Below are 27059 nucleotides of genomic sequence, written 5' to 3' on the forward strand. Positions count from 1 at the left end.
TCCTTGGCACAGCTCAGCCATTACCAGAGATGTTTAACCAGCCCGCGTTCACAGGCGGGAGGACACGCATGAAAGCGTTTTATCTTCCTCCCACAAGGGGAGAGCCGAGCCCCGTGCCAAGCCGAGATGAAGGCTTGATTTTTTCTAAGTAGACGTTTAGGATTCTACTGATGCCTTGCTAACTCCCAGTCAAATCACGACATCAAGGAAAGAAAAACTCCATTTTCTGCTAAGATGTTGAAATGGCCCTTTCCAATTAGGCAGTGGGCTCCGGGAGGGGGAGCCCAGGCAGGCAGCCCAAAGCTGGGTCTGTTTATCTGTGTGTTCTAGGGTCTGAGAGCCTCTCAGAGCTGAGCCTGCGACTCCTGAGCAGGGCTTGGCCTCCAAGCGACATCCTGCCCTCGGTGTCTCCCCCTAGTGTAGGTCGCTGCGTATCCCTAGGAGGGACAGGAGACTATTAATTACTAGTCAGTTACATGTTTTGCATATATTGGTTGGTCTGATCATCTAGTTTGAATTAGCAAAGACAAGGACTCTCATAAAATTGCCCACAAGATGCAAGTATGTGCAAACAACATCGTCTATCTGGAATTCTCCAATCCCCAGCTCTCCATAGCTCCTTGTCTACCAAGAAAGCACAGATTCACCTTTTAAGACTCAGCTCAAGGGGAGATAACAATAGCAATAACAATCACTTACATGGCTCTTACTCTGCTAGTCACTACTCTAATTGCTTTCCATGCACTAACTCATTTCATCTTTTTTATATCTGTAGTGACTCAAACAATGGCCACAGATCTCCCCCGTTCCTCCCATCGGAGAGGTGGGGTCTATGACCTCTCACTTTGAATCCGGGCAGGCCCTGGGTCTGCTTTGACAAACAATGCGGTAGAAGTGATGCTGTGTCAATTTCTGCATCAGGCCTGAAGATGCTAGAAGCTTCCGCTTCCATCACTTGGCACAGTGTGTTTGGGAGGCCTGGGCCACCACGTGAGGAGTCTGATTAGCCCAAGATGGTCATGCTGGAGTGGGCACATCCAAATGCTCTAGTGGACATCCCATCTAGGTTCAGCCTTTCCGTCATTCCAGGCGAGGTCCAAGACGTGTGAATGAAGCCATCTGAGACCCTCCAGGCCAGCTGAATAAAATTGAGTGGCTTCAGCCAACACCACGTGGAGCAAAATCACCACGCAGACAAACCCTGCCCAAGTACCTGACCCACCAGACCATGAGATACAAGAAGATGGCCAGGGAGCAGTAGGTAACCATCACAACGACCTTCGGAGGTAGGTACAACGGGATACGTTTGACAGTTGAGAAGACAGACACAGAGCAGTCACATAAGTTGCCCAAGGTCACCTAAATATCAATTGCTAGGGCCTGGATTTGAAACCCAGACAGCTTATCCCCAAAGCCTGTGCTCCCTCTTCTTCTCTGTACTCTGTATCGACTGTTCTTCCAGCTGTCCTAACACCTCTTGAACTTACCCATGGGTAAATCTACTACCCTACTGGGTACAAAGTCTGCTGGAGCTAGGTATGGAGTCCTGGTATCATTTTAGCTCCATTCCTAGCATGGAGGAAAAATGCTCAATGTTTGTTGAAAGAGTGGAGGGGTGTGGATGGATGGATGGATGGATGGATGGATGGATGGACTTGGATAGGATAGAGCCTGCAAGTGTGGAGGAGCTAGAACCATTAAGAGGCTCCATGTGAGGGTCAGTATGAGGGAAGCAGAAGGTCCTGAAGGTGAGAGAACCCTGACACGCAGAGGGGGAGCAGAGGCCCCCGTGGCTAATTATGTGGTTCTTCCCCAGTGCCCTTTCTTCTCCAAGGCCTCACAAAGAATCACTCTTTGCAAGTAAGGATTGGTTTTGTTTGTTTTTAAAGTTTATTTATTTATTTTGAGAGAGAGAGCATCAGTAGGGGAGGGGCAGAGAGAGAGAGAGAGAGAGAGAGAGAGAGAGAATCCCAAGCATGCTCTGCCTGATGTGGGACTTGAACCCACGAACCATGAGATCATGACTTCAGCTGAAATCAAGAGTCAGCCACGCAACAAACTGAGCCACCCAGGTATCATGCACAGGGATTTATTTTGAAAAGTACTTCTAGTTTAGTGTTATATGTTGCCCCTAATCTTGTTTTTATTATTATTAAGTTTTTTAAATATTTATTTTTGAGAGAGAAAGAATGAGAGAGAGAGAGAGAGAAAGACAGCACTAGTAGGGGAGGGGCAGACAGAGAGGGAGACACAGAATCCAAAGCAGGCTCCAGGCTCAAGCTGTCAGCACAGAGCCCGACGCGGGGCTCGAACTCACGAACCATGAGATCATGACCTGAGCCCAAGTTGGACGCTTAACCGACTGAGCCACCAAGGCATCCTGTATAAGGTTTGATTTTGAGAAGCACTTCTATTTTAGTGTTATATGTTGTCTCTAATCTTTTCTTTTCTTTTTTTTTTTTTAAAGCACAGTCTTAACAAGGACCAAAAACAGAGTCACTGAGAAATAGACATGTCAGGAACCTGGAAAATCTAGTCACTATCTGACATAAATTTTACCTCTAAATGTCCTGGTAGGCCAGGCAAAAAGGAAAATATATTACAGTTAAGAGTTCTGATTTGGGGGAGGTTGACTGATCTTCTAAATCCAGAACCAGTAACCCCCAGTAAATGCATGTACCAAAGGGTCACCTCTGACCCTCAGGCAAGAGCCTCTCCAGGCACATGTAACCCACAGTTTCACCATCGGCCCACCTTGAATGCAAGGGTGCCTCTTCCATCATTTCCTCTGTCATTCCTAAGTGGCCAGTAGCCTGAGTTCATTCATCTCTCATACACGAATCCTCAGTCCTGGAGGTCTTGTGCTTTTGGCCAGAGCAACCAGTGCCCTCAAGAGCTTCCAAAACTCTGGAACCTTCTAGAGAAGCGAGTCTCTGGGGTCCTTCCACCAGCACTCTTCTCTTTAAAATTCTAGGCAAACAAAAGGATTTTTTATCATGTTGTCCAAGAGTGTTTTTCCAGAAGGAATGCTCACTCAAAAGCCCAGTGGAAATTTCCACTGGGGCTTTTTGTCTTGTCACCCATCACACAGAGCAGCATTCAATTTACAGGATGCAATCCCTGAGATGCCGGTGGTTAGGGCACATTCATAGGAGCAGGTACAAGAGGCCAAGGCGATTATCTGGGAAGATGGAACTTCTTCTGCAAAAGGTGTGGGTCCCGCTGGGGGTTCTGAAAGAGCCATCTGTTCTTCCAAGGGGACTTTGTCACATAGATGCTCTTACAGAGGGTGTTAGATTACACAACAGTTGACCCTGAGAAGTTCACTGTCTCATTAACCCCATGAGAGTGACCAGGACAGCAGATTCTGAGCTATGAGACAGGGTGATGGGGACATCCATGCACAGCCATCCTGAACCCCCCCAGCCCCGCCCCTGCCCTGCCTTGCTCAAGGCAGATGGTTCACTGACCTGAGGAAAATGCTGAATCCCAAGCCAGATTCACCCTGTCGGTCTCCTCCCTGGCACCTCCAACCGCACCACACATACACACACACACACACACACACACACATGCACACACTCACACACTCAATTGCCCCAGTTTCTGTTCCGGAAAGTAATTCGCTTTACTAAAATTGTGAGTAAATTGTGAATCACTAAGCAAAGAACTATCAGACACAGACGAACCTGAAGATAAATCATTTTTGGAAAGTTGTCATTTTGAGGCATGCAGAGACAGACTTCCCTAATGTTAGTGAGGGCGTGGAAAAAGACAGCCTCATGGGGTCACTGGGTATTCCCTGAACACTCCCCTTTCTATTCCTCCCTCTGGACCTTCTCACTTGCTGTTCCCTCCACCTGGAACACCCTCTCCTGACATCCATCTTTTCCTGGCAAAGGGCCATCTATCCTTCCAGGTCCAGACATTCCCAATCCCAGCCCTGCACAAGCCCCCTTAGACCAGGGCCTCCACCTCCCCCTCTCACTGTGTCTGTCACTTTGTGGTTAACAGAGGAGGCTCTGGAGCCATGGCCTGGGCTCAACTTAAGACTGCTACTTAACTTGCTGTGCAGCTTTGCAGAAGGTACTCAATCTCTCTGGGCTTCAGATTCCCCTTCCGTGAGATGATGTGATAATCATCATCCCTTGGGGCTGCATGCACGGGGCTGGGCACACAAAGAAGCTCAAGCCAACTGTTAAACTGAATTGTGCAAATAAGGGATTGGCCATAGTCCTCTGGAAAAGTGGGGATATAGAGACAAAAATGCAATGAGGACTGCTCCTAGAGAAATACGGGGATCCACAGAGGAAGTCGGGGCTGGAGGTCCTGCCCAACACACCCTGACTGCCACTACCCGGCCCTGAGATTTTTTTTCTCAGCACCAACCCCCACCTCCTCTTCTGGACTCAGATACCATCTGACTTGAAAGGAAGCTCCTGCCTCAGATCTGCTCTGGAGGGGGCTGCGGGCAGTGGCAGGCTGGAAAGTGTTAAAAATCAGTTCTCTGGAGAAAGGGAGAAGACATCACCATTAGTAGTGTTTGCCAATTTCCCTGCTGTAAAGACTCCCAACAATGGCTGATTTCAAGTTACCCACATGTTTTCATTGAACCAGGAGTTCAGAAGAGATACATTGTAGCACTCCATTATATGGTATTTCCATCAGATGCCTACAACAGTGTAAGTAACCTGAAGACTATGGATCATCGTAAAGTGTCGCTAAACCATTGGGAAATGATGGGTTTTGAATATTTATAAACTTTCTTTTGGATAGAATATTAAATGTAGGTTTATACAGTATCGTTTTAAATTACAGTTGTGTTTTAAAAGTGCCTGTCAGGGGCGCCTGGGTGGCTCAGTCAGTGGAGCATCCGACTTCGGCTCGGGTCATGACCTCACAGCTTGTGGGTTTCAACCTGGTGTCGAGCTCTGTGGTGACAGCTCAGAGCCTGAAGCCTCTGGGTCTCCCTCTCTCTCTGCCCCTCCCTTGATCACGCTTTGTCTCTCTCAAAATAAATAAACAAACTTTTTTTAAGTGCCCAAAGTTTCTGAAACGTTAACAATTGGCTCCTCCCTCATTAGCAACCTTGATGCTCTTTGCAAAACATACTTACCTCAGGGCCTTTGCACTTGCAGTGCAGCGTTCCCTGCCTAGTACGTTCTTTCCCCCAGATAACCATGTGATTCCCTCCCCTCTTCCTTCAGCTCCTGTGCAAGGATTACTTTGTCCCTTATTAAAAGACCTTCTCTGGCCATTCTATATAAAATAGCAGCACCCCCTTCCCTCAGTACTTCCTAACCTCCTACTCTGCTGTACTTTTCCCCAGAGCCCTCAGCACCACGGTAGTCCAGATAAACCAGATAGTGTTATCTGTTATCTGTTAGCTGTTTATTTATTGTCCATCTTCCCCCACTGGCAACTCCCTGAGGACAAGGATTTGCCTCCATTGTATTCTCTGATCCCCAGTTAACCTGTGTCTGGCAGATAGTAGGTGCTAAATATGTCTTTGTAGACTGACTCAGCGCTTACAGCTCTCCGCAGCCTGCACGGTGCAGCCTCCATTGTTATCTCATCTGCTCCTAAAAGCAGGGCGGTTATGAGGACTCCCATTTTGCGGAGAACTCCCTCCTGCACTGTAGAAATTAGGAGGCTTAGAGATAAAGTGGCTTGTCCAAGACCTCAGCTGGCAGAGGGTCTGGTCAGGATGGCATTCCGTCCTCTTGACTGCTAAGCCAGGGCTCTCTGCCCCCAGCACTGTGATGCGTCTCACACAGTGTAGGAGAAACTCCCCTGTGTGATATACCCTGGAGGCCGGGAATTTGCAGGTCATATGATGTGCTGCCTCTCCTGAGCCCCTAATGAAGTTTCTGGAACACATGAACTGCTCAGGAAACATGTTTCTAGGGTGAATTGGAGTCAGACAAGTTTTTTTTCCCCCAATGCCCTTTCTCACCCCGCACCCAAGTTCCATCCTTTCTACCTGTAAGATCTCCTTATCGGGGCCCCTGGGGGGCTTAGTCATTAACTCTTGATTTCAGCTCACGTCATGATCTCATGGTTAGTGAGATCAAGCCCCGCGTCGGGGGCTGTGCTAACAGCAAGGAGCCTGCTTGGGATTCTCTCTTGCTCTTTCTCTGCCTCTCTCTCTCTGTCTCTCTCTCAAAATAAATAAATAAACATTAAAGAAAAGATCTCCTTATCAGGTATTAGGAAGCTCTAATGAAGCCACCAGGGTCAAGCTTTGCCTGCCAAGGCCTAAATATATTTTTAGGTCATATGCAATCACAGCCACCCTCAACTCCTGTTGAGTACAAGGACATGCTCAACAAATAAATGTTGGATGGATGGATGGATGGATGAATGGATGGATGGATGGATGGATGGATAGATGGATGGGTGGGTGGGTGGATGGGTGGATAGATGCATAAAGTGTTTGTGTGTGTGTATGTGTGTGCAGATGAGAGTTTGCTACACTGATGGTGGGATTTTAGGCATCCTGTGAGAAGGGGAAAGGAAGAAGGATCTTCTGGAGCCATAGCACTGATAGGCTGGGAACTGCCTTTCCCTGTCACAGCCCTGAGGTAGTGAGTCTGCCCCAGAATTAAAGAATGTATTGAAAGGGGCACAGGGGGAGTGGTTCATTTTTCTGATGACTGGTGGGCCCAGGACCTGCTCTGATCTCCTTGTTATTCTTTGAGGGATGTTCTTGCCCTGCGGGGAGGGAAGGCGGGGGGGCTGGTGGGGAGGGGGCAGGGGAGCCAGGCTCCATAGGTCGCCTTCCAGAAAATGAGATGTCAGCTGGCAGGAGTGAATTAATATAAGGAAGTGAACCCCGCTGACCCAGCCTCAATTTTGGTAAATCTTGGGTTCAGGAACTTTCTCCGTGGCCTCGAGTTCTCAAAGGAGCAGCTGGAGGCCAGGTGTGGAGAAGCAGATGTACGTATACAAGGTGAGTGTGTGTATGGAGGGGGTTAACTACCTGGTTCCCAGTCCTTCTGAATAATACTTGCTTATAAAGGGGAAATACTGGCTGTTTCCTGGACAAGTATTCCCAGAGAGGACCAGAGGCAAGTTGGGGAGAATCTAGGCCTTCCAGAACCTTGGGCAGTAGGAGCCAGAAGTGCCCTTGGTGATTGCAAGGCTTCCCAACCCTTTCCAATGCTAAGAATGACCTGCCATAATTGTTCAGTATTACAAGCTCTAGGCCAGTGGATGTCTTACTTTAGCAGGCACCAGACTCACCCAGAGAGCTTGTTCAAACAACTGGGGGTCCTGCCTCCAGACTTCGATTCAGTATCTCTCCTGTTGGACCTGACAATTTACTTGGGCTGCATAAGGAATCCCAAGAGGTGCCTGTCGCTGATGCTCCTGGGACCACACTTTGAGAATCACTGCCTAGTTGGCTCCCTGGACCAGAATCTCCAGGAGAAAGATCTGGAAGCCATTTTCACAACTTCCCAGGTGACTGGTAGCATCACTGTACTTTAGGAAGCTACTAAAATGTGAGGGCCACCTATAGCAGAAGCATCTGGGGACCCTTGTTAAAATGCAGATTCCCAGGCCCTGCCTTGGCCCTGAGGACTCAGAACCCTTAGGGGTGGGGCCCAGGAATCAGCATTGAACCAGCTCTCCCGGAGATTCCAAGCTAATTGCAGTTTGAGAGTCATGTGACCTTGTATAGCCTCCTGTATTACACAGGAGTAAACTGAGGCCCAGAGAGGTGAACTTGTAGGCCAAAACACTCAGTTTGGTGACCAAACTGAACCCCAAACCGGGCTGTTTTCCAAGAAAGGAAGAAAACTCCAGGGTTAGGGCAAACTCGGGTTGTCTTGGGAATCCCAAACCCCCAGGCACTTTGGCTGAAGCTCTCTGAATCCTGGAGTTTTCTCTTTAGGTGCAGGAGCCACAGGGCACCATTCCCCAAACATGCCACCCTCCTTTCCATCGTGGTGCCTTGGTGCCTTTACTCCACCTGAGGACTCAGCCAGGCACACCCTCTCTACCTGCCAGCATCTTTCTCGTCTCAGCTCGTCTCTCTATGAAGCTCTGGTGACCCCCAGCAGGTGCATGGTCTCCTCTGGACTTGCACTGATCTTGAACACTTGTCCACAGCTGCTCTCACTGCGGTGACAAGGACCAACTTGTTTAGCTTTCCAAGCAGGCTCGTCCTACTTGGTGACCCTCTGCTGTATTGGCTGCGGGTAACAGGTGGGAGAACACTGGAATGATGCTACCCATGGATGCACTGTGGAGCCACGATGCGGGCGGGCTGGAGTTCTGGCAAAAGCAGATCCATCCAGAGAGCATTTTCCAGAAAGAAGAGGAGGGTAAGGAAGATTCTAAGGGGCTTGGATCTCTGCTGTGAGATGTAATTCCTGCCTCATTCCTCCTCTTTCTGAAGAATCTTCAGCAAAACCACCCAACATTTCCAAAGGCTTTTGGATTCAGGTTTTTCTGTATTTTTACTGTAATAATTCCTAAATGGAATCAAGAAGGCCTATTTTCAATGGGGTCTGGACACTCTGTTTTGTCGTTCTTCTGGCCATTGCTGCTTATCCAATTACCTTAGCAAATAAAAAAAACCAGTATTCTTTCTCTCTTATGGTTTCTAGTCAGAAATTTGGGTGTGGCTTAGCTGGGTGGTGCTGGCCTGGGATGTCTCGTTAAACTGCAGACAAGATGCCAGTCACCCGAAGGCTTGGATGGGCTGGAGGAACCCAGGGTGGGGGGGGGGGGGCAGCAATGGCTTCCATCATGGCTCCCTCACATGGCTGCCAAGCTGACGCTGGGTTGGTGGAACACTGCAGTTTCTCCTCACGTCAGCCTCTTCCAAGGTTGTGTGAGTGTCTAACAGCCAGTAAGCTGGCTTCCCCCAGTGCAGGCAGTTCAAGAGAAAGAGAAGCAGACAGAGGTGGCACTGTCTTTTGTGACCTAGCTTTGGAAGTCGCACATCATCACTTCCACCACATTCTGTTGACCAGGAAAAAATCACTAAGTCAGCCCCTACACGAGGGAATTTGGCTCCATCTGTTGAAGGGAGGAGTGCTGATGATTCTTGAGTAGATTTTTTTTAAGTTTATGTATTTATTTGGTGGGGGGGAGGGATGTGGGGAGAGAGAGAGAGAGAGAGAGAGAGAGAGAATCCTAAGCAGGCTCCATACTGTCAGCACAGAGTGCAGCTTGGGGCTCAAACTCACAAACCGTGAGATCATGACCTGAGGCGGAACCTAGAATTAGGCGCTTAACCTACTGAGCCCCCCGGGTGCCCCAATTCTTGAGTAGATTTGGAAGTGCTCCAAGTTATAGTGCTTGAGAGACTTGGTACCTGTGTCCAGGACATAGTAGAAGCTCACTAAATGTCTGGTGAACTGGACTGACTGCCCATCTTTCCCTAATGCCACTCTGAGGCTGAGATGGGACTGGGAAACAGCAGCCACTGGCCTAGGGGTGGAACTGTCCTGGGGCGTCGCTGTCTGTACAGTGGTAGGCTTGGGCTCTGCCCTATCTGGTTCATGTGGGGCAGCCTTCCCTGGCCTGGGTCTCTGGTCAACAGTGTCCTTCCCGTCCTGTGTATGCCTTAGGCTCCCAGCCTCCTGCATGGCTCCTGTCTACAGGAAAAGGCCCGGGTGGGCAGCCACTTCCCCCTTGGGTTTGCCTCCAGGCCCGAGTTCCTTCTAGAGAGACACTATTTTATTCCACTGTGACGTGGTAGGGGCAGGTCAAGGGGGTGGGAACAAATGACACACAAGGACACTGTAACATGGAAATTAATCAAACAAGCTCTTTTCCTTATGGTCTTTACTTGCCCGTTTTAAAGCACCAACGCTTTGTTTGCACTGTTGCCCCCACCCAGAGTGCCCTTCCTTTTCCCCTCTGCCTGCAGACCTACTCCCTGGGAGACAGTGTGGCTAGCAGAAAGAACCCATGCCTTCAGATCAAAAGCTGTAAACTCAAGGTACGGGTTTGCCACATGGCCCCGCAACGTCCTGGCCGAGGCAGCCCACGACCTTTCTCAGCCTCAATTTTTCTCATTGGTAAGATGGGGATATTATACCACCTCAGCGTCTTATTCAAATGCCTATTTTTTATTATAATGTTCACTTTACTTTTATTTGTTTATTTTTTAAATTTAAATCCAAGTTAGTTAGCATATCGTGTAATAATGATTTCAGGAATAGAATTTAGTGACTCATCGCTCGCATATAATACCTACAGTGCTCATCCCAACCAGTGTCCTCCTCAATGCCCATCATCCATCTAGCCCATCCCCCCACCCTGTACCCGACCAGCAATCCTCAGTTTGTTCTCTGTATTTAAGAGTCTCTTGTGGTTTGTCTCCCTCTCTGTTTTTATATTATTTTTGCTTCTTCCCCTCATGTTGATTTGTTTTGTATCTTAAATTCCACATGAGTTAAATCATTTGATAGTTTTCTTTCTCTGACTGACTTATTTCACTTAGCATAATACACTTTAGTTCCATCCTCGTTGTTGCAAGTGGCAAAATTTCATTCTTTTTGATTGCCGAGTAATATTCCAGTGTGTGTGTGTGTGTGTGTGTGTGTGTGTGTGTGTGTATCACATCTTCTTTATCCATTCATCAGCTGATGGACATTTGGGCTCTTTCCATACTTTGGCCATTGTCAATAGTGCTGATACAAACATTGGGGTGTATGTGCCCCTTTGAATCAGCATTTTTGTATCCTTAGGATAAATACCTACTAGTGCAATTGCTGGGTCGTAGGGTAGTTCTATTTTTAATTTTTTGAGGAACCTCCATACTGTTTTCTAGAGTGGGTGCACCAGTCTGCATTCCCACCAGCAGTACAAAAATGTTCCCCTTTCTCCACGTTCTCGCTGATATCTTTTGTTTCCTGAGTTGTTAATTTTAGCCATTCTGGCAGGTGTGAGATAGTATCTTCTTGTGGTTTTGATTTGTTTTCCCTGAGGATGAGTGATGTTGAGAATTTTTTCATGTGTGTTAGCCACCTGGATGTCTTCTTCGTAAAAGTGTCTATTCATGTCTTTTGCCCATTTCTTCACTGGGTTATTTGTTTTTTGGGTGTTGAGTTTGATAAGTTCTTTACAGATTTTGGATACTAACCCTTTATCTGATATGTCATTTGCAAATATGTTCTCCCCTTCTGTCAGTTGCCTTTTAGTTTTGCTGATTATTTCCTTTGCAGTGCAGAAGCTTTTTATCTTGATGAGGTCCCAATAGTTCATTTGGCTTTTGTTTCCCTTACCTCCAGAGATATGTCAAGTAAGATGTTACTGTGGCTGAGGTCAAAGAGGTGGTTGCCTGTGTTCTCCTCCAGGATTTTGATGGCTTTCTGTCTTATGTTCAGGTCTTTCATCCATTTTGAGTTTATTTTTGTGTATGGTGTAAGAAAGTGGTCAGGTTCATTCTTCTGAACATCGCTCTCCAATTTTCCCAGCACCAATTGCTGAGGAGACTGTCTTTTTTCCATGGGATATTCTTTCCCGCTTTGTCAAAGATTAGTTGGCCATACGTTTGTGGGTCCATTTCTAGGTTCTCTCTTCTGTTCCATTGACCTATGTGTCTTTTTTTGTGCCAGTACCATACTGTCTACCATTACAGCTTTGTAATAATGGCTTGAAGTCTGGGATTGTGATGCCTCCAACTTTGGTTTTCTTTTTCAGGATTGCTTTGGCTATTTGGTGTCTTTTCTGGTTCCATACAAATTTTAGGATTGTTTGTTCTAGCTCTGTGAAGAATGCTGGTGTTGTTTTGATAGGGAATTGCTCGAATGCTTAAATGAGAAAAAGACAGGAAAGTGCTTTTCACAAAGTGTTTTACAAACCCCTGTATGCAAGAAGTCATTATTTTTCCTCTCCATCCTCCAGAGCCCAGCTCACATTCACATTTATGAACCCTTCCAGCAATTAGGTCTCAACAATACGTCTCTGTATTTAATCTGGCTACCTTCAACTTTCTCCTTTCATTTGTGTTAGACCGGTGAGCGTAAGCTCCACAGGATCTGCCCGTGTCTCCACCACAGCAGACAGCGCAGTGCTGGGTCCACACGGGTGCTTAGAGCATCTGTGCCGACAGACCACGCCACAGGCATGCTGACCTTTGGGGGCCTGAAACAGAATCGCTCTCTATCTTCAATTCTTCTCTCTATGATCCTGTTGAGGCTCGTTTAGTGGAGACCGTGCCATTCTGTGCAGTCCGTTTCCAGCTTCTACTTTGTTTCTAATGGCCTATGCCTGATGTTCTTTTCAAAGAACCGCCTTTGAGAACTGCTTAGTCTCCACTTGTAGTCAGCAGGCAAGTGTCTGGGACTTTGAGTCCCTTCCAGCCCACAGCAGCCCTTAGTCAATGATTGCCTGGTGCCAGAGTCAGAGAGCTCAGCACCCTTGCCTTAGAGATTTGATGTGAAATTTACACGACAGAGCTCCCCCCAGGATCAGTCTGAGGCTGGGACCTTGCCTGAACTTACTCCTTGCTTCACCTTCTTTGTCCTTCTTCCTCAGTTCTTTCCAGCTTCCTAAATACATCCTTTGCACACAAATCCTCAGCTCAGGACCTGCTTTCTGGGGAACGTGCCTAAGATATCCTCAGCCAGGCTCCCATCGGAAAGAGCAAGGCAGTTCTGATGAGCCATATGGACCAAGGTTGTGCAGAAAGGAAAGGGAAGGAAGAAAACCAAATGCCTTTTCCTGTTTGGGCTGCTTCCTGATCGCCACCAGCACCACTATTGGGGAGAAAAAAAGTGATTAATTTTCAGTTTACCTTTTCTTTAACATAACAAACTTCCGCTTTTTGAGGCTTAATTGGATCTATTCTTGGATGTGACAAAAAGTTAGTGGGAGATGAAAGGGGCATATCAAGGAAAAAAAAACATTCCAAGTGAATAATTTAAGATCACATCCATAATTAATGGCATTTGGCATGCTTCCCCTGGAAACCTAATCATAGCTCGGAATGTGCTAATTAGAGCCCTTTGGTGCAAATCCGCCTTTGCAGGTGTGGAGAAGCCTGCTCGGCTCTGTTCCTTTCAGCACCGGGTGGCGGGTGGCGGGTGGCGGTGGCGGCAGTGGTTCCGGAGCCTCAGGTTGGGCGGGACTTGAATAAAGGATCAACGATGGCGCTCCATTTTGAAAAGCCTTATGGTGTGAAATGAGTTTCTCTTTTTGTTGAACAGGGGACCACTCTGTGCATTTGATGGTGAGGCACAGTGGGTTGTCTAGACAGGCACTTTAAGTACATTCCCCCCCCCCCCCCCTTTAGGGAAGACAAGAGAACCCAACAGGGCCAGAGCGGGGAGGAGGGAAGCCAGGAGTGGACTGGGTCCCCCCAGCTCCTACTTCCAACACACGGTGGGATGGACAAGATAACCTGTCCCAGAGCCAGGTGCACCTCAGATCAGGTAAGGCCCCAGGGCATCTTTGGTTTACTATTCCGTGTCTCCTCCAGGAGGCTGAAACCACATGTTCAACCCTTGGGCTCCCTGCTCTCTGACTTCTGGTTGGATTTGGCATGTTGGGAGCCATGTGGGAGGTTGGAGGGAGGGTGGGAAAACAGAGAGCCCAGGGTACTCACTTTCCATTTCCCCCCTCCGCCCTGCTGTGGTCTGCCTGGGCCCCAGAACTAAGATTCCATTTCTTTGTGGGCAGTCTTCTCATCTTAGGGTCTTGGTCCAGGCCAAGGGGCATATATCCCATCCCTACCAGCCTGCTCCGGTGCGCAGCCTCATGATTTCCCTATCTGCCCACACCTTTGTAAACAGCTGCTTTATTAGACTCTCTTCAAACGATCCTAATTTGAGGATGACATTTCTTAACAGCTCTGTTAGGACCCTGAATACGAATAATTGCACAAGAGTGATATTCTTTTTAAATGGAGCTCTCTCCCTTAAAAGCCAATATTTTGGCAAATATTCTCTTCCCTTTGAGGGGAAATCTTTATAAAATGCATCCCTTGTTCCCCTGCCATCTTAAAGCAAAGTAACTACACATGATTTCAGAGCTGCTGTAGATAATCCTTCCTGAACATCAGAGGCTCCGTGCTGGACACTGCAGACTTTGGGGACTGTTAGGGACTGAAGTGAGTCGAGGCTCTTCCCCACTAATGTGACTGCACTTGAAGACAGGGCCTCGAAGGAGGTCGTAAAGGTTAAATGGGATCTTAAGGGTGGGGCCCTGATCCAGTAGAACGGCTCTTCTTAGGAGAAGAGGAAGAGACACCAGGGCTTTCTCTCTCTCTCTCCAGCGCACAGAGGAAAGGCCACATGAGGACACAGTAACAAGATGGCCTTTTGCAAGCCAGGAAGGGGGTTCTCACCAGAAACCACCCCTGCCAGCAACCCTGGTCTCAGACTTCTAGCATTCAGAACTGTGAGAAAAGAAATGTCTGTTTAAGCCACCTAGTCTATGGTATTTTGTTTTGGTGGCCTGAGCCCAGACTAATACAGAGACTCAGGAGTGTGTGACTGTTTGCCCGTGTCTACTCCACTTTGGTTTTACAGCTTCTTTGCCTGAGCTTTTTCAGCCAGCTCTCACCCCTCCCCTCGCTGCCAATAGTGTTACTACCTTTGGTGGAGCCATCCTTTATCGTTCCCTTAAATATTACTTGTCGCTTACTAGTGCGAAAATGGCACGTGAGACCAGAAAAAAATCAAGTTTATTAGAATTGTGTATAAAACAAGAGTTAACAGGTTCTGAGCGAGGGTCTAAATAGCTATTCCTTGACTAGAAGATGTATTTTAAAACGTAGGCTTTATCATGAGGACTTTTTAAATGCCTGGAAGCTTTTTTTTTTTTTTTTCCTGACTCTGGAATACTTGCTACATTCTCGTGCAGCCGAAGATGCCAACTCGGCGGCATAAAGGATAAATGTAGCATCACAGACACTTGTGACTTTTGGGAACCAAGTGCCTAGAACACAAGGAAACTTTAAGTCTTGTAAGATCAGGTCTTACCTCACACACGAGGATTGTTGGGCTCGAAACGAGAAACATGACTCCTGTCCCCTTGTCACACGCCCCCTGGGAGGAGAGACGACTGTGGCTTCATCCATCCCAGTGGGTTCCCAGGGACTTTGATTCACTCTCAGGCTCTGCATGAACCATCCTTTGTCCTGGCCTGGAAGGCACTGGACTGGTCGATACGGGCCGATTTTATGAGGTGCCGCCCGTGAAACTGTGCGCACGACTCCCCTCCAACCTCCTTGGCTTGTAATGCTCATTGGCAGAGACAGCTAATCGATAGTTGCTCCTCACCAGCCCCATAGATATCGACTCAGGGCTCGGGAAGACTTTATAAGGAGTCATTGGGGGGATTCTTTCAGTTCAAATTGAATTGTGGGCCATTAAATCTCTTTAGTAAAAGACTGCTCCTCATATCATATGCCAATGCTCCCTCTGAATTTTTAACCAGCTTCAGAGAACAACCGCCTTTGCTAGACCCATCTCAGCAGGTCCCAGATTTTTTTTTTTTCCCCTCCAGCAGATCTGGTTAATTGTTATGGATTTTCCAGCAGGTAAAAGCATTCGGAGTTTGGAAAGAGGAGGCTTTGTTTTCTTTTCAAAAGAAAACCAATTCAGGTGGTTCTGTCTAGAGACACAGGAAAAGAGTGAAGGAAGAAAGGAAGGAGAGGGGGAAGCAAGAGGAGAGAGAGAACGGGATGTGGGGTCCCTGCCATTCAGGGCGTCTCAGAGGAAACTAGACGTCGATCAGATGCCACACGTGTGCACCCACACACGTGCAGCTTGACGCACAAGCAGACCTACAGCCGGACACACAAGCGTGTGGACACACCCACAGTCACTCAGGCAAACAACCACACGGAAACACACACGTTCAAGTACCTGCGTTACACAAACACCGCTGTGCTCGTGCACAGAGACACATGCACGCGCGCAGCCCGGCTCCATCACTGCTAACTCGTGACAGTAGCTGAGTTATGTGTCTGCTCCCAACCTTGCTGTCCACGTCCATAAACCAGGAGGTGGGCCTTAGATAATAGGGTCATGTGCAGAATAGATTTGTCCACGGGTGAAAATCGTTGGGCACATACAGGCACTAAATGTCTGGTCCCCCACCTGCAATCCTTGCTGAGATCCGCCTTGGAATCAGAGATGGGAGGAGTCTTTAAAACCCTCATTTTATCAAAGAGCATGCTGAGCCCCCCCCCCCCCCAAAATGATGTGGTTTGTTCAAGGTCACTGAGTGAGTTAGTCATAGGCTGGGACTACACTCCTGGTCTCCTTCCTTTTTATTTTCTATTACACTGTCTCCATCAAGGAGAAGGGAGAGGCCCTCCTTGCCCCAGCAAGATTAATTGTTTTTATTAACAACTCATATTTGTGTAACATTTTAGTCTTTTCAAAGAGCAGAGTCTAATTAAAAATTGCAGTCCTAAGAGAAGCTGCCGTGGGCCTCTTATGGTCACCCCTGCCCAGGGTGAAGGGAAGGGAAGCCAGAGAATAGGCCTCATTTAATATGAAAATGTCACCCCCAGGTCTGACCTCCGTAGCCTGGTCATGTGTCTTTAGAGGATGGTGACACCCGGGGATTGACTCGGGCTCCCCTGCCTGGCAACAGTTGTCAATTTCGGGAAAGGCACAGTGCACTGTGGGGAGAGGTACCAGGCCAGGCTGGGAACCAGAGCCCCAACTCACAACAGTTAATTGCACACACAGTGTGAGGCTGGAAATGCCCATGACCTTGTGGAGCTCATGGTTTCATAACATTTAAGCATTTGCCACAAGCCAGGTACTATTGAAAAACTTTCTATTTTTTTTTTTGTTTATTTATTTATTTTGAGAGAGAGAGAGAGAGAGAGAGAGAGAGCTCATGTGCACACATTGGGGAGGGGCAGAGAGAAGGAGAGACAGAATCCCAAGCAGGCTCCCAGGCAGAGCCCGGGGCTCAAACTCACAAATTGTGAGATTGTGACCTGAGCCCAGATCAAGAGTCGGATGCTTAATTGACTGAGCCGCCCAGGCACCCCCTATTATAAAGCTTTCTATGTCATCCTTCATCCAATCTTCAGACAATTCTATGAGGTTGGGTCTGTCATTATCCATTTTACAAGTGACGTTAAGTCACCGGCCCAAGTTCTAAGTCTAAGGCATCTGAATCCACACACCTAACGACGCCACTGTCTTCATTCGAGTTCACCCTGCACACGCCTGAGCAAAGGACTTGAGTGCAAATAGTTGAGGAGCAGATCCCAGGAAACACAGGAAGAGGAGAGGGGCTGTGGGGTAGGGAAGGTAAGGAAGCCAATGCCATGTGCACGGAGAGCTGATTACCAGCTGGAGGAGCAGGAGGAGTCAGTGCGCCTTGAACTTATGTACCTGTTTCCATCAAACGTGGGTTAAGCTGCTCCTGGCACGTTCATTCCCCAGCTCCTCTAGTTTGCCACAAACAGAGAAGGCTCCAGAGGCCAAGGAAAGCCCTCAGCGAAGAAACTCAAAAGCACCCGCAGGCATTTGGAAGGTGGCTGGTGTGCACCAGAGGGGGTGTGGGTGGGGCATTGACTGTGTTCAGTATGCCCGCCCCAACGTTCCAGATGGCAGGAGAGGACAGGGATCCTCACCTCCAGCTCAGAAATCAAAACAGGGAGGGGCACCTGGGTGGCTCAATGGGTTGGGCAGCTGCCTCTTGATTTCGGCTCAGGTCATGATCTTGTGGTTCATGAGTTCGAGCCCCACATTGGGATCCATGCTGACAGTGTGGAACCTGCTTGGGATTTTCTGTCTCCCTCTCTCTCTGCCCCTCCCCCACTCATGCACGCACACAGTCACTCTGTCTCTACCAAAATGAAGAAATAAACTAAGAAAACAAACAAACCAGAAGGACCCAAGGGGGTATGTCTTTGAAGATCTGAAGTGCGTACCTGCCACACTGGGCTGTGTCCCCACTCCCCTTGGTTCTCAGCTTGCAGATGAGCCTCCACGGTACCAATCCAGGCACTTCCCCCATCCCAACACAGAACACGTTGTCAGGCCTGACCTTGGGCAATTTCAGCTCAAGGATGAGACAAAGACCTCACCTAACTCAACTGCCTCACCTGTCCCGCCCCTGCCCCACCCTTGGCCTTGAACAGCACCACAGACACCCCTGAGTTGAATCGTGTGTATGTCGTTCCTCCCCCAACCCTGATTGGGGAGTTACTTACTGCAAAGCATGGGGCAGAGAGGGGGGCAGCAGGCAGAAGGAAGGGACCCATGTCCCACCCCCAAAGTGAGGCTGGTCCCCAAAGTTGAGCCCTCCTGGATTGGAGCAGTAACAATGAATATGCATGTCCTCGTTTGCTTGGAATTGCTGTAACCGGGCTGTTGTGTTAGCCAAGTATTGGAAAATGCCAATGGAACGTGGAGAAAAGTCAATAGACATATGTAAAAGGCAATCATTACATTTAAAATGGTTTCCCCCCGGAAGGCCTTGAGAAAACTGTCGCTATCAAGGAAAAAAGTGGGGCTCTACTGAGCCTGGAAATGCCTGTCAGCATGGGCGGCTGCACGGGCCTGCAGATCAGACCGGCCTTCTTCATCCATCTGACAACGACTTGTCAGGCGGCACCCGAGGGGACGGTGTCGCCGGGAAGGCAGACCATGAACCAGCAGGTCCACAGTGACTCCCAGGGAAGGGTTAGACTTCTTTTTGACCTCCCAGAATTCACACTGCCTTTATTTCTAGCACTCTGGGCAGCACAGAGATTCAAAAGAGTCTATGGCCTTAAGGAAACCCCAGTGGCCTCACCTGTAGGTTAGGAGTAACAATGCCTCTCAATAAGGAGTAGTCTATGAAGTGTCTGAAAGACAGCACAATGCCTGGTGCTAGGTGTTACTGTAACCATCACTGTCTGAACTGTTCATTATCTGTCTCCCGTCTGGAAAGTTAGCTCCATGAGCAGAGAGAAAGGGGTGCTGTGGGCTTCCTTCCCACCCCGGCAACTGGACTTGGCACATTGTGGGTGCTTTGTAAGTAGCGAATGAATGAATGAGTGGATGAGTGGATGAATTGGGACAACTCCTGACAAATAATAACATCGAGCTTTGTTATGTAGGACTTTAACCCCGGATTAGGTAAGACACCCTGTATTCTTGCCTTGTAACACCATCACACTCATATTAGCTACTATTTTCTAGAATCATTTGTTTGCTAGTGTCTCTTCTATTAGAATAAAAGCTCCATGGCGAGGTCCCATCTCCCTTGTTGACTGTGTATCCCCAGGGCTATGCCATGTCACCAAGTTTGTGTCTGATGACTGACATAGGGGAGGAGGGGAATAGGGAACGAGGGAGGGGAGAAGGAGGAAAAGACTAGAAAAAAATGGAGCTGTGTCTTGGAAAACTGCAGGCTCCTCGCTGACTATCAGAAGCTCTGGCTTCCCTTGTGACGGAAAGGAGGGAGTCCTTGGCTCGGACTGGGGTGGGGGTACAGCAGCCTCAGTGTTTTCCCAGGGGAGAGGGTTGTGGTTCTGGGCCACTGATGCCTGTTAATGAACTTGGCCTGTGAAGGAATTTCATTCCCTCTGTGCTATGGTCAGTCTCTTTCCCCCTCATGGGGGAAGGGATAAACCAGAGGGGACCAGGCAGCTTCTCTGTGGAGCTCCACCACCCAGCTCCCTCGAAGCCCGTGCCAGCTCAGCGCACCTCCCGCTGTGCCTGGAAAAGGCACAGAATGTCCCCGTTTGTCTCTTGGTAAAAAGCAGTGGTTTCCAGTTTGTAATTAGGATTACTCTGCTTGCAGCATGATGTTCCTTTTAATCACCAAAGGGTAAGCTCAGCTAGCCTAATGCAACATGTTCATCCTCATACACACTGGCGGGAGGGAAGGCGACAGCGGGAGACTGGGATGAGCAGGGGACCGATTCAGTCAAAACAGGGGAGACAGAGCCTGGGAGACAGCATGCTTGCCTGGAAGAGAACACCCATTTCTGGAACAGAAGGGAGACTGGAGCAGTGCCAGGAAGGGGTGGAGGACCCGGAGGAGAGACAGCTGCCGAGCTGGAGCTAGGAAAAGAGAAACTCCCAATACCTGCGCTTAAGGAGCCCCAGTCTGAGGGGGAGACGCAGCCCTGCCCTCAGGGAACTCACTGTATTAATGCTCTCAGAAAGTTAGGTTACTGGAGGAGCTCCTAGACACTGGGGGCGGACACAGCCCGGCCCTCTGAGAGCTCTCTCTCCCATAAGGGAGGCACAGTCTTAGCAATTCTGTCCCACGAGAAAGACAGGTCCTTTGAGGTTTGGGGATCGCCAGATTAATGACAGGAGAAAGGGACGTATATTCCATTCACCTGCTACTGCATGTCAAGCAGTGTGTTAGAAGCATCCACTACTCACTTTACCCTGTGTGGATCAGGACCTCATGTTGCTTAACTCCAGGGGTATCATGAAGGTGTGCCCTGAGGATGTGCAACACACAGCCAGTGTGTAAGCACACTTACTTGCTGCATCACAGACCAGACAGTGGGAGCACGGGGAGGTTAAGCCCAAGGACTCACAGCTGCAATGTGGCGGGACCAGGATTTGAACCCGGGTTTCTGAACTCTGGTCAAGCGCTCTTTGGGCAGTTCCTGACCTGTGAGGGGAAGTAGAACAGGGAGAGAGAGAGAGCACAGCCTCCGTGTACATCCTGTGTCCAGGCCCAGTTGCTGGACAGCAGTGTGAAAGGGTGGCCTGCCAGCAGGCAGCTCTGTGGTCCCTGTGAGCAGGACGAAGGGAGAAGGGGACACGGAACTTGAACAGGGAAAGCCAGATCAAGTTTGCAGGTGGGACGGGCCAGCCCTGCAAGTAACCGGTGCTTGAACCCCGCGGGACGTCTCAGGCACTTTGTGGAACAACGTGTCTTAGCCCTGTACACCCAGGGATTATGAAAGGGAGAAAAAGTATCCATTGCTGCCCCAGCTCTTGGCCAAAGGTGCTCCACACCTCCTGGTTGTGGGCACCTGAACACCGAGCGAGTGCCCACAGCACACCCATGCTGTCACCGGCTAGACCCTAAGACCTGACCTTTACTGTCCACCTGCTTGTGCTCACTGACCTTTGTCCCACATTGTTTCCTTAAACTCTGCTTTCAATCTTATCTCTTAGCTCGGGCAAAAGACCCAACAAGTATAACATCCCGTGATGGAAACCGCAACTATCCCTCCAGGAACAACCAGTGCCTTGGAGTAACAGCTCTGGGGGCAGGACCACCCAGACCAGTTTGAACTCAAACCCCAACTCACGCCTGCGCAGATGGCCTGTGGCGTGACCCGTGGAGTGCCCAATAGTTACCCTTACCTCATTATAATACTAAAGTCTCTGCCCAAGGAGGAGCCCAAGCCTCATTTACATAACATACAATGCGCTTAAAGGCATGTTTTCTTAAGGTGCATGCGCAACCTCCTGCCCACCTCTACACAGGCTTCCCCTATCTAAAAATCCATCCTAACCCTAAACAGAAAGAAGCCATCTACACTGGTGCCTGGAGTGGTTGGACTCTGGAAGTTATTCCCCGTGATCTCCTTATTTGCTGCACGCAAACTTTCCTCTGTGCGATGGCTTACCTGGTCCCGTTTCCATCTGTGACTCACCCAGGAGCCAACTCACGTCAGTTGGATCACAATCCTGGGCGTCAGAGAAGCCCTGGGAAGGAGGGAAGAGGCGCCCGGCACAGGACAAGGTGCCAGGAGCTGGTCCAGGACTGTCTGGGACTCCGGCCGGCAGCTGGAGGCAGGAGTGGCATGGAGCAGATAAAAGCCATCCTGGACAGCGCCTGCGGCAAGCCCTGGCTGGGGGCCTCTGGGAAGCAGAGGCTGAGGAGTTGGGAATGCAAAAGCCTTACTGGGAAAGTGACACTTGAGGAGGAAAAAGAGAGAAGGCCGATGGGGCAGGGGAGTCTGCTTTTGGATCTCGAGCCCGCAAGGATCCAGTTTCCTAACAACCATCTGAGATTCTGTGCTGGAAGACACGTAGCAGAGTCTCCTTGACCTGAATCAGACGCAAGGGTGCAAATTCCTAGCCTAGAATTCTGCCATCTTTGGCCAGGAAGGACTCTGATTTGTCCCGGACTCCAAGGTGTCCTCAATTTCACTATCCTCCATCATCCTCTGGGATGGGATCCTCAAGTTTTTGCTGGGTACGTGGACTCCTGGAAGAACATCTATATTCCCATCCTCTCTGCAAGTAGGTGTGGCCATTTGACTAAATTCCGGCCAATGGGACACAAGCTACAGCAGCCTAGACAACTCTTTGGAAGTGTCCTTAAAGGGAGGAGTGCCCTTCTCTTTCTTGTTTCCTCTACTTTGCTGGCAGGAATGTGGATGAGATGGCTGGAGCTCTAGCAGCCATACTGAATCACACCGAAGATACTATGTGCTGAGGAGGGTGAAGCCACAAGATAAAGGGATGTGCCTCAGATTCATACAGTGCTGCCATACTAGCCCTGGGCTGCCTACTTCTGCCTATTGATCATGAGGCAGAAACGAACTTCTGTCTTGCTCAAGTGACCATTATTTGAGGTTTTCTGTAATTATTCGTGTATGGATCTATCTCCATACTGCTGGGGGCTCAGGGAGGGCAGGGAGCTGATGAGACTTACTTGCTTTTGTGGCTTTGCATCCAGTAGGGAGACTGTCAAAGAGTAGGCATTTAGTGGTTGTCGAATAAATACACGAATGACATCCCTTCCTTCCCACCTGACCCCTGGAATGGTGACTGAACAGTTTCCCTTCTGGTTCCATCTTGAGATGGCAGAACGGAATTCTAAGCTGGAGGCCCAGGGTCCAGACAACCAGCTTTGGCCATACCCTGAGCCACTCAGTTCTACTACTCTGAAGGCCCAGGGGAAGAGGTGAGAGCCACAAAAGGAGAGAGCTCCTCCGCAGGGGAGCCCTCCAGAGGTACATGTCCCAGTGAGCAGTGGCTTGCTGCCACGGGCCGAGGGACAGTTATCCAGAAGGACTGTGGCTCTTGATCCTGCCCTGCCGCCTTCCCTTCTGGCCTTTGCATACACACTTTCCTCTGCCAGGCAGTCTTTCTCCCCACCCCCACAGTTACCCCGTTGGGCTTACTTCGATCACTTTCCACCCTCCCCTCCCCTAGATTTCAACAAAGAAGATGCTTCTTTCTGGAAACCTTTCCTGAAGACACTTCAACTCCCGGGGAGTGCTCCCTAGGTTGTGTTCACCCCATCTGGAAGCTCCTTCCACACTGGACAGAGGCCTCTGTGAAGTCAGACACTGTGTCCCCTTCCCTCCGAGCCTGGTAGAGGCAGGTGCTCAAGGAAGGTTTGTTGAATTGCCCCTGACCAGCCCACAGGAGCAGAGCTTGAGATCTGGGATCACTTTCAAAGGATCCGACAGCTCAGTGCAAGCCATGGACCCCAGCCTGTGCCTCCGGCCTGTTCACCAGCCCCCACCCATCTTCTGCTTCCCCTCCCCTCTCCCCCAGCTCTTGCAACAATGACCGGGCAGGACCCCGTGTTTTCTGCTCTCAGTGACCTGTGACCAAAGCCACTGCAGCTAATTAGCAGCAGGCTGCGTGCTTGACCTCTGCCCTCGGCTGGCGCACACCATTCCCGCTCATTCTTATTAATGGGCTCAGTGCCCGCCTAGCAACCTCCACCCTCTTTCCCTTCACATGATTTAGCTTTGAGCCTGGAGCTTTCTTTCTGGTTTGCTTCACTTTGTAATTAACGCTTTCTTCTGGCTGTTCTCCTCCGCCTCCACTGACTGGGTATGATGCCGGACTGGGTCCCCCACAGACGGGCTGAGGTGGTCGTGGGCCCGGCTTTGGGGGAGATTTCAGCTGGAGCTGACACACTGCTATGAAGGGTCCCCGGGGGTGCACAGAGGGCGGGACCCCAGAGCACATGTGGCCCAGTATCTCTGCACTGTGCAGGGGGAAGACTAAGGCCCAGAGAGGGTGAGCAGACTGTCCATAGTCACCCAGCCATCTAAAATGTCTTACCTGGTCTCCCCCCAAATAGACAAAGTCTGAGACAGGGTCTTGGCTATGGGTAGTGTATTTGGGGAAGGAAGAGAAATACAGGGGAGGGAAGAATGGAATAGGGACAGCAAGCTGATACAAGTGTGACTTACCAGCACTAGGTGCTGGGAGACTTCTCTGGGAACGTCTACTCAACATGGGGGGTGGGGGTGGGAAGGAGGAACTATTATCCTGTTGTTCCTGCTCACTGTGGGGCACTGGCCACTTCATGCCACTGGGGTGTTGACAACCTTGCACTTCTGGGGTTGTGCCCAGGTCTGTGTGGCCGAGCAGGCTCCTGCCAGCAACCACTACCGAGGTCAGGGAAGAGGCTGAACAGCCCAGGAGAGGTGTTGCCAGAGGAAGCCATAGTAGCCGACGCGCACAGCAATGGCCTCAATGCAAAGTTGGGCTGAGAGGCCCAGCACACAAGGGCTCTGACACGACAGAGTTGTGAAATGTGGGGAAAAGAGAGGTTTTTTTCACTCGTGTTAAGACTCCAGAGGTATGCAGCTACCGTTATAGGTTCAAGGGTGTCAAGGATGTCAGCAGGGAAGTCTGAGATTTTCTTCGTCTTTGCCTTCTGAGCACAATATGGCTGCTGCAGTTCCAGCCATCATATTTGCATTGCTGGCAGGAAGAAGGAAGAATCATGGTGGAGGGGAAAGGGGCAGCATCTTTATCAGGTCAGCAAAAGCTGTACCCAAAAGCCCTCCAGCGCATATCTACTGCAACCTGCCAGCTAGAATGGTTATCGCTTAGGTGACAGTGTTGGGTGGAAGCAAAGGGGCTGGGATGAGGGCTGGAGAAGCCAGCCTGTGCTGTCTGACACACAGACATGATCTCATTTTCTTCTTCTTTGTGGAGCAGCCGGCTTCTTCCCCTGCCCCTACCACACACTTCCTTCCTAACTCACGGCCACCTGAGTGGCCCTGGTCTTTGGCACAAAGTAGGGTGAATATTGAGGAGGGATGGAAAATAACCATGAGCCACTCCATTTTCTCTCTCCACCCTTATCTCCCTTTGAAAGAAGCAGCTCCTGGTGCAGATGAAGAGAGCATCATCTGGTTTTATCAATAACTGAGCACTGGCCGTAATGAGAAGGGTGTATCTTGATGTATTTGTCCTCCTTTTCCGGCCACTGGGTAACTGTACCCAGTGATGAGCCTAGAAAAGGGTGCCAGTGAGAGAAATGGAATCTGGGTCTCCGATAGCTGTCCGTGTGTCTGCACAGGACACCAGGACACTGGGCAGCATGGGGTTCCTGCTGTCTGTACACCCAGCCCCAGCCCTCATCCATCCCGTGGCTTAAGTCTAGAGTCCCTAGGAGTTAGTCGGGTATTGGCGAGGGCAGCTCCCAGGGCCTGTTAATTCTCCAGTGTTCTGGCTGCCATGAGGGCAGACAGAACAGAATCCAGCTGCCAGAGAACATCCTCAGGCATGGAAATGCCGGTGTTGCCAGCTGAGAGTTAATCGGGAATGGGTGAAATGGTCAAGGTCAGGGACACATGGTAGAGCACCCACAGCGGCTACTCTAGGCAAGTAGGATGTCCTAGCTGCAGGGCTTAGAAGCTGTGATCTCAGCAGGATGCTACCAGCATCGTGACGGAATTGTTTTTCTTGTGGGAAACAATCGCTCTTTGTAGGATGTTGGCATCCCTGCCCCTCCCCCTGCTCATGCCCAGCATACCTCCTAGTCACTGGGACAACCCAAAGTGCCCACGCCCACATTTCTCGACACCAGCCCTCCATTCAATGAAGAGTGATCCATCCAGTCCAACCTCTTCGTTTTCCAGATGAAGGCAGGTACTTGTCCCACAACATGCAGCTGGTGGCTCTGGGAAGCTGAGCCAGGCCTGGAGGTCAGGGTTCCTGAGTCATTACACTTGCTCTTTCCCAAAAAGATCGGGAGGGTTCAGTATATACTAAGAGTCAGAAATGATTTAAACGTCCCCGCTGAGCTCTAAGCCGAGGTCCCCTCACTAGCTTCTAACCTGGTGCCTTCTGCGGGGACCCAAGTCTCTTCTGCTTAGTCCAGCCTTGCCGGAGCGGTGGCAGTGCCCTGGTGCCAATGGCCTCTGTGGGAGGGGAGGACTGGCGGTTGCAAGATGGCGGGGCACCCGATGGGAACTCCACTCTTCCACACCCTTCCCCGATGCCCTTTCCTGAAGCTGACAAGGGCCCACAGCTGCAGCGATGGTAACAAGCCCCTTGAGTACAGAAGACAACACCCCAGGACCCTGCCCAGTAGCCAGCTCCTCGCCGCTCTCTCCACACCATCCATCTGCCACCCATCCGAGGCACCTGCCGCCAGCCTCCCAGCCACTCTGCTCTCCACCCTGCAGGCCCCCGGGGTCCTCCGTGATTGGCAGCACCCCTCAGGCCTGGCACGGACTCCTGGCACCAGGTGTCATGTGAGTGCCACGCCAGCCTCGGAGATGATGGAGTGTCCCTGGCTACGCGTGGGAGGCCTGGTTTCCCGACCCACCTCCAGCCGGAATCCGCCTGGCCTGGCTCCCTCCACTCTCTGCTAAGGGCCGGGACCAGATGGCGAATTATCGGGGCTGATTTACAGCGGCAGTTAAGTTGGCCGAGGACGAGGCGTGGATGCCAATGGGCACTGAGGAGGGGCCTGTGGGGCCTGGGCAGGGTATGGACGGGAAGGCCAGCGGGGAGAGGGAAGACATGTCCCAAGGAGAGAAAGTGGGACAAACGGTGAAGGAAAAGCACAGGTCCATGAGGGCAGAGGAAGGCTGGGGAAAGAGAAGAGGGGAGAACCAAGTAGAGTCCAAGTTTACAGAGCACTCCCCATACGCCAGGCAAGCACTTTCTCAAGGGGCTTTGCCTTGCAGCGGTGCTGTCCAATATGGGAGGCACCGGCTGCACGTGGCATTTTAAGTAAAGATAGAAATTGGTTAGGGACGCCTCGGTGGCTCAGTTGGTTGAGCGTTCCACTCTCGGTTTCGGCTCAAGCCATGATCTCGTAGTTCGTGAGTTCAAGTCCCACAAGCAGGCTCTGCGCTGACAGTGCAGAGCCTGCTTGAGATTCGCTCTCTCTCCTTTTCTCTCTGCCCCTCCCCCGCTGGTGCACGCGCGCTCCCTCTC

At 50.1% G+C, this 27059-nt stretch overlaps 1 long non-coding RNA gene across 3 annotated transcripts; it reads left to right on the top strand.

Annotated features, from left to right (window-relative positions):
• Positions 1–778: 778 nt before the first annotated feature.
• On the top strand, positions 779–22651 carry LOC109500155. Of its 3 annotated transcripts, XR_006597735.1 has the most exons (5): positions 779–1286; positions 6876–6952; positions 9887–10037; positions 13259–13397; positions 21075–22651. It is a non-coding gene; the product is annotated as an uncharacterized LOC109500155 (long non-coding RNA). The 3 variants fall into 3 exon arrangements; XR_002742609.2 differs by lacking the exons at positions 779–1286; positions 6876–6952 and adding an exon at positions 8940–9062 and having other exon boundaries at positions 21075–22648; XR_006597736.1 differs by lacking the exons at positions 779–1286; positions 6876–6952; positions 21075–22651 and adding exons at positions 8940–9062; positions 14240–14297.
• The last annotated feature ends 4408 nt before the right edge of the window (positions 22652–27059 follow it).

This window comes from Felis catus, chromosome B2, assembly GCF_018350175.1.
Source record: "Felis catus isolate Fca126 chromosome B2, F.catus_Fca126_mat1.0, whole genome shotgun sequence".
NCBI classification, from domain to species: Eukaryota; Metazoa; Chordata; class Mammalia; order Carnivora; family Felidae; genus Felis; species Felis catus.